Source organism: Pseudophryne corroboree, chromosome 6 (genome assembly GCF_028390025.1).
Source record: "Pseudophryne corroboree isolate aPseCor3 chromosome 6, aPseCor3.hap2, whole genome shotgun sequence".
Classification (NCBI taxonomy): Eukaryota; Metazoa; Chordata; class Amphibia; order Anura; family Myobatrachidae; genus Pseudophryne; species Pseudophryne corroboree.
The window spans coordinates 328,257,576-328,271,722 of NC_086449.1; the positions used below are offsets into that span (position 1 = coordinate 328,257,576).

Here is a 14,147-nt window from a genome sequence, read left to right on the forward strand (position 1 = left end):
TACTTGGACGATCTCCTCATAAAAGCGAGATCACGGGAGAAGTTGCTGAGCAGCGTATCACTTTCACTGAATGTGTTACAGCGACACGGCTGGATTCTCAATATTCCAAAGTCGCAGCTGAAGCCTACAACGCGTCTGCCTTTCTTGGGCATGATTCTGGACACAGACCAGAAAAGGGTTTATCTTCCGAAGGGAAAAGCGCAGGAACTCATGACTCTAGTCATGAACTTGTTGAAACCAAAACAAGTGTCAGTACATCATTGCACTCAAGTTCTGGGAAAGATGGTGGCAACATACGAAGCCATTCCATACGGCAAGGGCCTTCCAATGGGACCTATTGGACAAATGGTCCGGGTCGTATCTGCAATTGGGTCAGCGGATCACCCTGTTCCCCAGGGCCAGAGTATCTCTCCTGGGGTGGCTAAACAGTGCTCAGCCTCCGAGGTTGGGGAGCGGTCGCACGGGGAAAGAAATTTCCAAGGTCTTTGGTCAAGTCAAGAGACTTGTCTTCACATCAACATCCACAACGCCCTACGTCAAGCGGAGATCTTACTTCGCTCTGCATTCGGGAGAGTGGGGACTTCATCAGGAAGTCTTCACGCAGTTTGCAAGTCGGTGGGGACTACCCCAAATAGACATGATGGCATCCCGTCTCAACAAAAGGCTACAAAGGTATTGCACAAGAAATAAAAGTATTCATAAAATCAATGTTAATTAAGAAAATATATAATGTTTTATTAACACAAGAAAAAATAATAAAACATTATATATTTTCTTAATTAACATTGATTTTATGAATACTTTTATTTCTTGTGCCAATATCGCCATTAAATAACTACTATATACCTAATAATAATAGCGCTGGGAGACATTCTTTTTCTTTTTATCAGTATTTCTGTGGGGATAGTGGATATCCTCATCTATACTCCCTAGCTGCTTTAGTTGATTAGGAATAGCTTACGAGCGCAGTCCTCTACTCTTGCTTTTTTATACAAAGGTATTGCGCCAGGTCAAGAGACCCTCAGGCGGTAGCTGTGGACGCCCTAGTGACACCGTGGGTGTTCCAGTCGGTATATGTGTTTCCTCCTCTTCCTCTCATACCCAAGGTGTTGAGGATAATAAGAAAAAGAGCAGTGAGAACAATTCTCATTGTTCCAGATTGGCCACGATATCCGGATCTGCAAGAAATGCTCACAGAAGATCCGTGGCCTCTTCCTCTAAGGCAGGACTTGTTACAACAAGGTCCCTGTCTGTTCCAAGACTTACCGCGGCTGCGTTTGACGGTATGACGGTTGAACGCCGGATCCTAGCGGAAAAAGGTATTCCGGATGAGGTCATTCCTACGCTAATAAAGGCTAGGAAGGACGTGACATCTAAACATTATCACCGAATATGGAGAAAATATGTTTCTTGGTGTGAGGCCAGGAATGCTCCTACGGATGAATTCCACCTGGGCCGTTTTCTTCACTTCCTACAGACTGGAGTGAATTTGGACCTAAAATTAGGCTCCATTAAAAGTTGAGATTTCGGCTTATTCCATTTTCTTTCAAAAGGAATTGGCCTCATTACCTGAAGTACAGACTTTTGTGAAGGGAGTACTGCATATTCAGCCTCCTTTTGTACCTCCGGTGGCGCCTTGGGACCTTAACGTGGTGTTAAGTTTCCTTAAGTCACATTGGTTTGAACCACTTAAGACAGTGGAGTTGAAATATCTCACCTGGAAGGTGGTCATGTTGTTAGCCTTGGCTTCGGTTAGGCGAGTTTCGGAATTGGTGGCTTTATCACATAAAAGCCCTTATCTGGTTTTCCATATGGATAGAGCGGAATTGCGGACCCGTCCTCAGTTCCTGCCTAAGGTGGTCTCATCCTTTCATATGAACCAAACTATTGTCGTGCCGGTGGCTACACGTGACTTGGAGGATTCCGAGTCCCTTGATGTGGTCAGGGCTTTGAAATTTACGTGGCCCGAACGGCTAAGATCAGTAAAACAGAAGCACTGGTCGTCCTGTATGCAGCCAACAAAGTTGGCGGCCCTGCTTCAAAGCGGACTATTGCTCGCTGGATCTGTAACACGATGCAGCAGGCGCATTCTACGGCAGGATTGCCGTTACAAAAATCGGTTAAGGCCCCTTCCACTAGGAAGGTGGGCTCTTCTTGGGCGGCTGCCCGAGGGGTCTCGGCACTACAGCTGTGCCGAGCTGCTACTTGGTCGGGTTCAAACACCTTTGCAAAATTCTATAAGTTTGATACCCTGGCTAAGGAGGACCTCCTGTTTACTCAATCGGTGCTGCAGAGTCATCTGCACTCTCCCGCCCGTATGGGAGCTTTGGTATAATCCCCATGGTCCTTACGGAGTCCCAGCATCCTCTAGGACGTTAGAGAAAATAAGATTTTAAACTTACCGGTAAATCTATTTCTCGTAGTCCGTAGAGGATGCTGGGCGCCCGTCCCAAGTGCGGACTACTTCTGCAAGACTTGTATATAGTTATTGCTTACATAAGGTTTATGTTATAGCTCATCGGTCTTGGACTGATGCTATGTGGTTGTTTTCATACTGTTAACTGGGTAGTTTATCACGAGTTATACGGTGTGATTGGTGTGGCTGGTATGAATCTTGCTCTTGGGTTAACAAAAATCCTTTCCTCGTACTGTCCATCTCCTCTGGGCACAGTTTCTCTAACTGAGGTCTGGAGGAGGGGCATAGAGGGAGGAGCCAGTGCTCACCCAGAGTCAAGTTCTTTCTTAAAGTGCCCATGTCTCCTGTGGAGCCCGTCTATTCCCCATGGTCCTTACGGAGTCCCAGCATCCTCTACGGACTACGAGAAATAGATTTACTGGTAGGTTTAAAATCTTATTTTTGCTTCGGAGACCACTATTCACCCTCACAGATCAACACCTCAACCTTGGCATTCCAATTCACCAGATAACTGCAAAAGTCCTGTCTCTGCACACCCCCACCTGTGTTGCCCTCCTCACCTCTGCCCTTGACTTTGCCACCCACTTAACATCACATCCCACCAGACCCTCAACAACCTTACTCCTCGTTTCGCTGACCACCCCTCCCAATCCTTCCTACCAACTTTGACTTCCTTTTCCCTTCTTTCTGGAGAGGAAGTTATGGCCCTCATTCAGGACTCGCCCCTCCCCCCTCCCAACCTGACCATAACTTCTCCTGACTCCTCCGCTACATCTACATCAGCCTGTTCCCATCACACCCACTTCCTCAGTCTCTTCCTCTGGTCAGGCACTGTCCCTCTGCATTCAAACATGCCCTTGTCTCCCCTATTCTTAAAAAAAAAACAAAAACAAAAAAACAACCATCCTTGATCCTAACACTTTCTCCATCTACTGACCTATCTCTCTCCTCCCTTTTGCCTCCAAACTCCTCGAGTGTATTATATGCAACTAACTTTCTTTCCTACCACACTCTGCTTGACCCACTTTACTCTGGTTCCATCCACTCCACTGAAACTGCCCACACAAAAGTCTGCAGTGACCTCCTTGCTTCCAATCCAAGGGCCACTACTCTGCTTATTCTTCATGACCTCTCTGCTGCTTTTGACACTGTGGACCATCCTCACGTCCTGGAAATCCTTCACTCCTTTGGTCTGTATGTTATTGCCTTCTCCTAACTGTCGTCCTACCTCTCTAACCGTTCTGTCTACTCTGCCCACCTCCCCCCACTTGCACTAACAGTAGGGGGTTAATTTACTAAGATGGGAGTTCTGTTTAAGATGGGATGTTGCCCATAGCAACCAATCAGATTCTACTTCTCATTTATCTAGCACCTTCTAGAAGATAATACCTGGAATCTGATTGGTTGCTATGGGCAACATCCCATCTTAAATAGAACTCCCATCTTAGTAAATTTACCCCTAGGTGTCCCCCAAGGTTCTATTCTTGAACCTCTCTTCTTCTCTCTCTCTCTATGTCCTCTGTAGGTAAACTCATTAGCGATTTTGACTTCCATTATCATCTCTATGCTGATAATACTCAAATCTACTTTACCTTTTCTGACCTCTCTCCTCATATTTTAAAACTGTCTTTCTGCGACCTCTGCTTGGCTGTCTCAGCGCTTTCTTAAACTTATCTAAGACTGAGCTGATCATCTCCCCCACGCATGACCTCATCTCCCTCAATTAAATTATCTATTGACAGCACATCTATCATCACTAGCCCCCAAGTATGCTGTCTTTGAGTTGTCCATGACTCCTCCCTCTCCTTAAAACTACACTTTCAATACCTCTAGCCCCAAAGTATGCGGTCTAGGAGTTTATCCTTGACTCCTCCCTCTCTTTCAAATCAAACACTCCTTACCTCTTGCAGTCCCGCAGTTTCCATCTCAAAAATATTTCAGAGATCAGACCCTTTCTCACCAGGGATGCTACTAAGACCCTCATCCACTCACTGGTCATCTCCAGTTTGGATTACTGTAATCTCCTATCTGGCCTCTCTGACAAGTGCCTCTATCCACTACAAACTATCCTCAGTGCTACTGCCTGCCCCATTTTCCTCTCCAAATGTACTCTGTCCACCTCCCCTCGTTTACATGCCCTACACTGGCTCCCCTTCAGTATCCAACCTCACCCACTCCTCTCCCATTTACATCTCTGCCCGTATCACCCTTTACACTCCTGCCCATCCTCTTCTCTCCACAAATGCACGCCGCCTCTTCTGCCAACTGATAACTTAAGTTCCTGCTTCCACGATTTTGCACATGCTGCTCCCTATCTCTGGGATTCTCTACCTCTCCCCATCAGACTCTCCACCCCTCTGCTTAACTTCATATGGGCTTTTAAGACTCATTTCATCAAACCCAGTCATCTCTCATCCTAACCCTCTGTTTCATGCTCACTGTCTATCCCATCTTTGTCACCCTTGGCTGTCTGCCCCTCCTCTTTAGAATCTAAGCTCTCACGAGCAGGGGCCTCTCTCATGTGCTTTTCCTTCTCTTACTTAGACTGTCTTTTACTCCATATTCCTTACATCGTCACCTAGCCCTTGGTTTCGGCCACACTGTTGATTATTAGTGCGGGCCGCCGACCCACCCTTATAATTTGGCAGTGCTTTCTTTCTTTTTGACATGCTTTTAACTAGTAATAATAATTACCCATGATTGCTCCTGTGTTTAAGGATCTGCAATATTACCATACACTGCTCCTATCTGAGTTACGATCGTTAGGTCGACACTCATTAGGTCGACCACTGAAGGTCGACAATGCCATTAGGTCGACATGGCTGTTAGGTTGACACTTCCTAGGTCGACTGGTCAAAAGGTCGACACGAGTTTTCACATTTTTTAAAAAAAAATTGGACTTTTTTTATACTTAACATTTCAGCGATTGGAACGTAATCTGTGCCGAGCGAAGCGGTAGCGGAGTGAGGCACCTTGCCCGAAGCATGGCGAGCGAACACGGTGCACTAATTTGGTTTCCCTGTCTCTTTACAGAGAATACAACACCAAAAACAGTCAAAAACCCCATGTCGACCTTTTGACTTGTCGACTTAGTACATGTCGACCTAAGTTGGGTCGAGCCAACGAACCATACCCTCTTATCTAGTGAGCTCCAGCATTAACATAGGCTGCTACTGTCTTGATCTACAGTATCCCATATACTGCTCTTCTCTATCTGGATCTGCAGCATTACCATATAACTCTCTTATCTATAGGAATTTGCAGCATTATCATAGACTGCTGCTGTCTTTAGGGATCCACAATATTACTAGATCCTACTTTCAGTAATCTGCGGCAGTACCTTAAGGGCCCCATACACTAGGACGATAATGCCCGATTTCGGGCATTCGGCCCGATATATCGGATGAAATAGGGCATTTTGGAGGTATATCCAATCCGATGCGCGTTCCCATGAGGGTCGGATCGGCTCCCCTAGATTGTTAGTGCTTCACTCGTGATATGTCTTTTCCTGCAGGTATGGCAAAAGGTAATGCAAAAGGACAACATACGATGCATCTTGGGCGATCCTGCCGCCCGGGAGGCTGCCGGGGTGATCGCCTGCGACATGTCAGACGGACATGTAACGTAAGTGTATGGGGCCCTATAGACTGCTCCCATCTATTGTGCAGCAGTCCCATATATCAGTGGTTCATAACATTCAAGTTTTCCACCATGTCCTGGTTTGAGGATTTCTGTCTATGAAAGCAGGTTGGATAATTACTGACCCAACAAAAGAGACTAGTTAATTTGTACATGATTAAAGAAATCCACACTAGATGACCTGTTGTTGGTACTTGAGTTGAGAGCCATTCCCATAGACCGCTTCCATCTATAGGCATCTGCTCTAATTATAGGTCCCTGCACCAGTAACATAGTTTGCTGCCTTGCAGCAGAATAATAGACCACTCCCATCTATAAGGATCTGCGTAAGTGCCATAGACCCCCCCAGATGTCTATTTGTATCTGCAGCAGAACCTAGATGCTTATAAATAAATAAATAAATAATGATAATAATAATAAATAGATGCTTCAATCTGTTGGGATCTGCAGCAGTACATTAGACCACTGACTTTTATATGCGCATCTGCAGCAGTACCTAAAGGTCCATACACATTAGACGATGTCGCTCTGTGAGCGACGTCGTCTAATGTTCCCCCTCCCGGGCCAGCCAGTCGGCGGCCGACTGTACACATTGAGCAATATGACCGCTCATATCGCTCAGTGACGTCACGCCTCCGCCAGCCCTGCATGCAGGTCGTGGACGACAGTCCAGATCCTGCATACATGCCCTACCGACAGCACCGATCGTTGCCGACCCACGGGGCCGCACATCTGTCGTCGCTGGCGGCATACACACTTGATAAAATGAGTGACGTTGCTCAAGGAGGGGGAAAATGAGCGACGTCGCTCATTTTATCGTTAAGTGTGTATGGACCTTTAGAGTGCTCACGTGTATATGAATCTGCAGCAGTACCATTAGTCTCTTGTGCATTACACACATTTAAACAATGTGCAAGGCAGATCACACCTAATCAAATATGGCTCTACTGCGAAGGCACTCTAATATTAAAAACCCTTTTCTAGAACACCATGACGAGATAATTCCACTATTTTTAAGTATATTTATAACCTAAAAAATACCTGTTGTAGATAGATCTTTAATTTTGTGTCTTTCTATCTAGTGGGACAAATAGCTTTCTGCTGTGACATGCCTGGTCTGTGTGCAATGTTTTGACAGAGAACTACATGTACAAAGATTTATCTCCTCTGTAACTTCTTCACCAATCTGCCTACAGCCTGTATGGAGCAGCTGGGGTTTGAATTGTGCTCGCAAAGAGCTAACCGTTACAGACAAGTAAAACAGAAGGATGTTTGAGTTTTGAGGGGATGCCAGACAGTCCTAAGACTAAACAATGTCACTCCACAGGAGGTGAGACATGGTATAAACAGAAAGTCACAGCTATCCTGTTGTTTTAGCAAATATGCATGTTTGGTTCTAACAGAAGTGCTTGACTGAAACTTAAAGGACTTTTTACTCTATTTGTTAATTGTTGTTCTTCAAGTACTCCCACTGACTTTCATTTAGGAGGTTTGGTTTCCGCTAGATTTCGTGTTTTATGTGTATTTGCACAAAAAAACGCTAATTACGGTTATATTTCATATTTACTTACTTCCCTTTTGAGATGTGAGGAAACAACAGCGGAGTTCATTCCCTACACATCACATGGAAACATAACCAGCGAGGCTATTACTGAACCTTGTGGCTGCTTGAATCACCGACTTGGAGCTTAATGTAGACAGAATTAAGTTGCCTGCATGCTGCAGTATCATAGGCAATATGGGCCACTTTCCAGTGTGTTTGGACCAAAGATACAGATTTGCAATAAGGAGTTTATTAAGATGAAAGACATTGCTGATTCAGCGTGGCCATCTTTAAACGCAACACAGTCTTATACTCGTTCTACAAAACATGCTGATGGGAGCAGCAGATCACACAAAATTCACAAAAAATAATGACTTTCAACAGCTGTATAATATGTAGGTTTTTTCTTTTTCAATCTTACATTAAGTAAAATTGAAAAAGAAAAAACCTACATTTCTCTGACGTCCTAGTGGATGCTGGGAACTCCGTAAGGACCATGGGGAATAGCGGCTCCGCAGGAGACTGGGCACAACTAAGAAAGATTTAGGACTACCTGGTGTGCACTGGCTCCTCCCTCTATGCCCCTCCTCCAGACCTCAGTTAGAATTTTGTGCCCGGCCGAGCTGGATGCACACTAGGGGCTCTCCTGAGCCTCTAGAAAAGAAAGTATAAATTAGGTTTCTCTATCGTCCTAAGTGGATGCTGGGGTTCCTGAAAGGACCATGGGGAATAGCGGCTCCGCAGGAGACAGGGCACAAAAGTAAAGCTTTTACAGGTCAGGTGGTGTGTACTGGCTCCTCCCCCTATGACCCTCCTCCAGACTCCAGTTAGATTTTTGTGCCCGGCCGAGAAGGGTGCAATTCTAGGTGGCTCTCATAAAGAGCTGCTTAGAGAGTTTAGCTTAGGTTTTTTATTTTACAGTGATTCCTGCTGGCAACAGGATCACTGCAACGAGGGACAGAGGGGAGAAGAAGTGAACTCACCTGCGTGCAGGATGGATTGGCTTCTTGGCTACTGGACATGAAGCTCCAGAGGGACGATCACAGGTACAGCCTGGATGGTCACCGGAGCCACGCCGCCGGCCCCCTCACAGATGCTGAAGCAAGAAGAGGTCCAGAATCGGCGGCTGAAGACTCCTGCAGTCTTCTTAAGGTAGCGCACAGCACTGCAGCTGTGCGCCATTTTCCTCTCAGCACACTTCACACGGCAGTCACTGAGGGTGCAGGGCGCTGGGGGGGGGGGCGCCCTGGGAGGCAAATGAAAACCTTTAAAAAGGCTAAAAATACCTCACATATAGCCCCAGAGGCTATATGGAGATATTTACCCCTGCCTAAATGTACTAAATAGCGGGAGACGAGCCCGCCGAAAAAGGGGCGGGGCCTATCTCCTCAGCACACGGCGCCATTTTCTGTCACAGCTCCGCTGGTCAGGAAGGCTCCCAGGTCTCTCCCCTGCACTGCACTACAGAAACAGGGTATAACAGAGAGGGGGGGCAAAATAAATGGCAATATATTAATATAAAAGCAGCTATAAGGGAGCACTTAATCATAAGGCTATCCCTGTCATATATAGCGCTTTTTGGTGTGTGCTGGCAGACTCTCCCTCTGTCTCCCCAAAGGGCTAGTGGGTCCTGTCTTCGTATAGAGCATTCCCTGTGTGTCTGCTGTGTGTCGGTACGTGTGTGTCGACATGTATGAGGACGTTATTGGTGTGGAGGCGGAGCAATTGCCAAATATGAGGATGTCACCTCCTAGGGGGTCGACACCAGAATGGATGCCTTTATTTGTGGAATTACGGGATAGCGTCAACTCGCTTAAGCAGTCGTTTGCCGACATGAGGCGGCCGGACACTCAATTAGTGCCTGTCCAGGCGCCTCAAACACCGTCAGGGGCTGTAAAACGCCCCTTGCCTCAGTCGGTCGACACAGACCCAGACACAGGCACTGATTCCGGTGGTGAAGGTGACGAATCAACCGTATTTTCCAGTAGGGCCACACGTTATATGATTTTGGCAATAAAGGAGATGTTACATTTAGCTGATACTACAGGTACCACTAAACAGGGTATTATGTGGGGTGTGAAAAAACTACCAGTAGTTTTTACCGAATCAGAAGAATTAAATGACGTGTGTGATGAAGCGTGGGGTGCCCCGATAAAAAACTGCTAATTTCAAAGAAGTTATTGGCTTTATACCCTTTCCCGCCAGAGGTTAGGGAGCGCTGGGAAACACCTCCTAGGGTGGACAAAGCGCTAACACGCTTATCAAAACAAGTGGCGTTACCCTCTCCTGAGACGGCCGCACTTAAAGATCCATCAGATAGGAGGATGGAAAATATCCAAAAAGGTATATACACACATGCAGGTGTTATACTACGACCAGCTATTGCGACTGCCTGGATGTGCAGTGCTGGGGTAGTTTGGTCAGAGTCCCTGATCGAAAATATTGATACCCTGGACAGGGACAATATTTTACTGTCGTTAGAACAAATAAAGGATGCATTTCTTTATATGCGTGATGCACAGAGAGATATCTGCACACTGGCATCACGGGTAAGTGCTATGTCCATTTCGGCCAGAAGAGCTTTATGGACACGACAGTGGACAGGCGATGCGTAGAGGAGTTATTTGGGGTCGGTCTATCGGATTTGGTGGCCACGGCTACGGCCGGGAAATCCACCTTTCTACCTCAAGTCACTCCCCAACAGAAAAAGGCACCGACTTTTCAACCGCAGCCCTTTCGTTCCTTTAAAAATAAGAGAGCAAAGGGCTATTCATATCTGCCACGAAGCAGAGGACGAGGGAAGAGACAGCAACAGGCAGCTCCTTCCCAGGAACAGAAGCCCTCCCCGGCTTCTACAAAAGCCTCAGCATGACGCTGGGGCTTCGCAAGCGGACTCGGGGGCGGTAGGCGGTCGTCTCAAGAATTACAGCGCGCAGTGGGCTCACTCGCAGGTAAATCCCTGGATCCTGCAGATAATATCTCAGGGGTACAGGTTGAAATTAGAGACAGAGCCACCTCGCCGTTTCCTGAAGTCTGCTTTACCAACGTCCCCCTCAGGAAGGGAGACGGTTTTGGTAGCCATTCACAAGCTGTATTCTCAGCAGGTGATAGTCAAGGTACCTCTTCTACAACAAGGGAAGGGGTATTATTCCACTCTTTTTGTGGTACCGAAGCCGGATGGCTCGGTAAGGCCTATTCTAAATCTGAAGTCCTTGAACCTGTACATAAAGAAGTTCAAGTTCAAGATGGAGTCACTCAGAGCAGTGATAGCGAACCTGGAAGAAGGGGACTTTATGGTATCCTTGGACATCAAGGATGCGTATCTCCACGTTCCAATTACCCCTCACACAGGGGTACCTCAGGTTCGTTGTACAAAACTGTCACTATCAGTTTCAGACGCTGCCGTTTGGTTTGTCCACGGCACCTCGGGTCTTTACAAAGGTAATGGCCGAGATAATATTTCTTCTTCGAAGAAAAGGCGTATTAATTATCCCATACTTGGACGATCTCCTAATAAGGGCAAGGTCCAGAGAACAGCTAGAGATGGGTTTAGCACTATCTCAAGAGGTGCTAAAGCAGCACGGATGGATTCTGAATATTCCAAAATCCCAATTAATGCCGACAACTCGTCTGCTGTTCCTGGGGATGATTCTGGACACAGTTCAGAAAAAGGTTTTTCTTTCCGAAGAAAAAGCCAAGGAGTTATCTGACCTGGTCAGGAACCTCCTAAAACCAGGAAAGGTGTCTGTACATCAATGCACAAGAGTCCTGGGAAAAAATGGTAGCTTCTTACGAAGCAATCCCTTTCGGCAGATTCCATGCAAAGGGATCTGTTGGACAAATGGTCAGGGTCGCATCTTCAGATGCACCTGCGGATAACCCTGTCGCCGAGGACAAGGGTATCCCTTCTGTGGTGGTTGCAGGAGGCTCATCTATTGGAGGGCCGCAGATTCGGCATGCAGGATTGGATCCTGGTGACCACGGATGCCAGCCTGAGAGGCTGGGGAGCAGTCACACAGGGAAGAAATTTCCAGGGAGTGTGGTCGAGCCTGAAAAAGTCTCTTCACATAAGCATTCTGGAACTAAGAGCAATCTACAATGCTCTAAGCCAGGCGGAACCTCTGCTTCAAGGAAGACCGGTGTTGATCCAGTCGGACAACATCACGGCAGTCGCCCATGTAAACAGACAGGGCGGCACAAGAAGCAGGAGGGCAATGGCAGAAGCTGCCAGGATCCTTCGCTGGGCGGAGAATCACGTGATAGCACTGTCAGCAGTATTCATCCCGGGCGTGGACAACTGGGAAGCAGACTTCCTCAGCAGACACGACTTTCACCCGGGAGAGTGGGGACTTCATCCAGAAGTTTTCCACATGCTATTAAACCGTTGGGTAAAACCAATGGTGGACATGATGGCGTCTCGCCTCAACAAAACACTGGACAGGTATTGCGCCAGGTCAAGAGATCCGCAGGCAATAGCTGTGGACGCGCTGGTAACACCTTGGGTGTACCAGTCGGTATATGTGTTTCCTCCTCTGCCTCTCATACCAAAGGTATTGAGGATTATACGGCAAAGAGGAGTAAGACTAGTGGCTCCGGATTGGCCAAGAAGGACTTGGTACCCGGAACTTCAAGAGATGGTCACGGACGATCCGTGGCCTCTACTTCTGAGAAGGGACCTGCTTCAGCAGGGTCCTTGTCTTTTTTAAGACTTACCGCGGCTGCGTTTGACGGCATGGCGTTTGAATGCCAGATCCTAAAAGGAAAAGGCATTCCAGAAGAAGTCATTCCTACCTTGATAAAGGCAAGGAAGGAAGTCACCGCGAAGCATTATCGCCGTATTTGGCGAAAATATGTTGCGTGGTGCGAGCAGCGGAGTGCTCCGATGGAGGAATTTCAACTGGGTCGTTTTCCTACATTTCCTGCAATCAGGATTGTCTATGGGTCTCAAATTGGGATCTATTAAGGTTCAAATTTCGGCCCTATCAATATTCTTCCAAAAAGAATTGGCCTCAGTCCCTGAGGTCCAGATTTTATCAAAGGAGTACTGCATATACAGCCTCCTGTGGTGCCTAAGGTGGCACCGTGGGATCTAAATGTAGTTTTAGATTTCCTCAAATCCAATTGGTTTGAACCACTAAAGAATGTGGATTTGAAATATCTCACATGGAAAGTGACTATGTTACTGGCCCTGGTTTCGGCCGGGAGAGTATCTGAACTGGCGGCTTTGTTTTATAAAAGCCCTTATTTAATTTTCCATTCGACATAGGGCAGTGCTGCGGACGCGTCCGCATTTTCTCCCTAAGGTGGTATCAGCGTTTCACCTGAACCAGCCTATTGTAGTGCCTGCGGCTACAGACGACTTGAAGGACTCCAAGTTGTTGGACGTTGTCAGAGCCTTAAAAATATACATTTAAAGGACGGCTGGAGTCAGAAAATCTGACTCGCTGTTTATACTGTATGCACCCAACAAGTTGGGTGCACCTGCTTCTAAGCAGTCGATTGCTCGTTGGATTTGTAACAAAATTCAACTTGCACATTCTGTGGCAGGCCTGCCACAGCCTAAATCTGTTAAGGCCCATTCCGCAAGGAAGGTGGGCTCATCTTGGGCGGCTGCCCGAGGGGTCTCGGCATTACAACTCTGCCGAGCAGCTACGTGGTCAGGGGAGAACACGTTTGTAAATTTTTACAAAATTGATACCCTGGCAAAGGAGGACCTGGAGTTCTCTCATTCGGTGCTGCAGAGTCATCCGCACTCTCCCGCCCGTTTGGGAGCTTTGGTATAATCCCCATGGTCCTTTCAGGAACCCCAGCATCCACTTAGGACGATAGAGAAAATAAGAATTTACTTACCGATAATTCTATTTCTCGGAGTCCGTAGTGGATGCTGGGCGCCCATCCCAAGTGCGGATTATCTGCAATACTTGTACATAGTTATTGTTAACTAATTCGGGTTATTGTTTAGGAAGCCATCTTTCAGAGGCTCCTCTGTTATCATACTGTTAACTGGGTTTAGATCACAAGTTGTACGGTGTGGCTGGTATGAGTCTTACCCGGGATTCAAAATCCTCCCTTATTGTGTACGCTCGTCCGGGCACAGTACCTAACTGGAGTCTGGAGGAGGGTCATAGGGGGAGGAGCCAGTACACACCACCTGACCTGTAAAAGCTTTACTTTTGTGCCCTGTCTCCTGCGGAGCCGCTATTCCCCATGGTCCTTTCAGGAACCCCAGCATCCACTACGGACTCCGAGAAATAGAATTATCGGTAAGTAAATTCTTATTTTTTTATTTTCAGTGAGATCTGCTGGCAACAGACTCACTGCTACGAGGGACCGAGGGGAGAGAAGCGAACCTACCTGCTTGCAGCTAGCTTGGGCTTCTAGGCTACTGGACACCATTAGCTCCAGAGGGATCGAACACAGGCCCAGCCTCGGTCGTCCGGTCCCGGAGCCGCGCCGCCGTCCCCCTTGCAGAGCCAGAAGCAAGAAGACGTTCCTGGAAATCGGTGGCAGAAGACTTCGGTCTTCATTAAGGTAGCGCACAGCACTGCA

The 14,147-nt window shown here is 47.2% G+C and overlaps 1 protein-coding gene across 3 annotated transcripts in view; it reads left to right on the forward strand.

Annotated features, from left to right (window-relative positions):
* The window catches only part of ZNF609 (zinc finger protein 609), a 244,876-nt gene that overhangs the window by 28,320 nt on the left and 202,409 nt on the right, over positions 1–14,147 (forward strand). The window contains exon 1 of one of the 3 annotated variants that reach the window (XM_063926361.1): positions 7,138–7,385. The exons of the other annotated variants lie outside the window; for them this stretch is intronic. The gene's annotated coding sequence lies outside the window, so the exon portion shown is untranslated. Of the gene's footprint in view, positions 1–7,137; positions 7,386–14,147 lie in introns of those variants that run through there. 3 annotated transcript variants of the gene reach the window in all.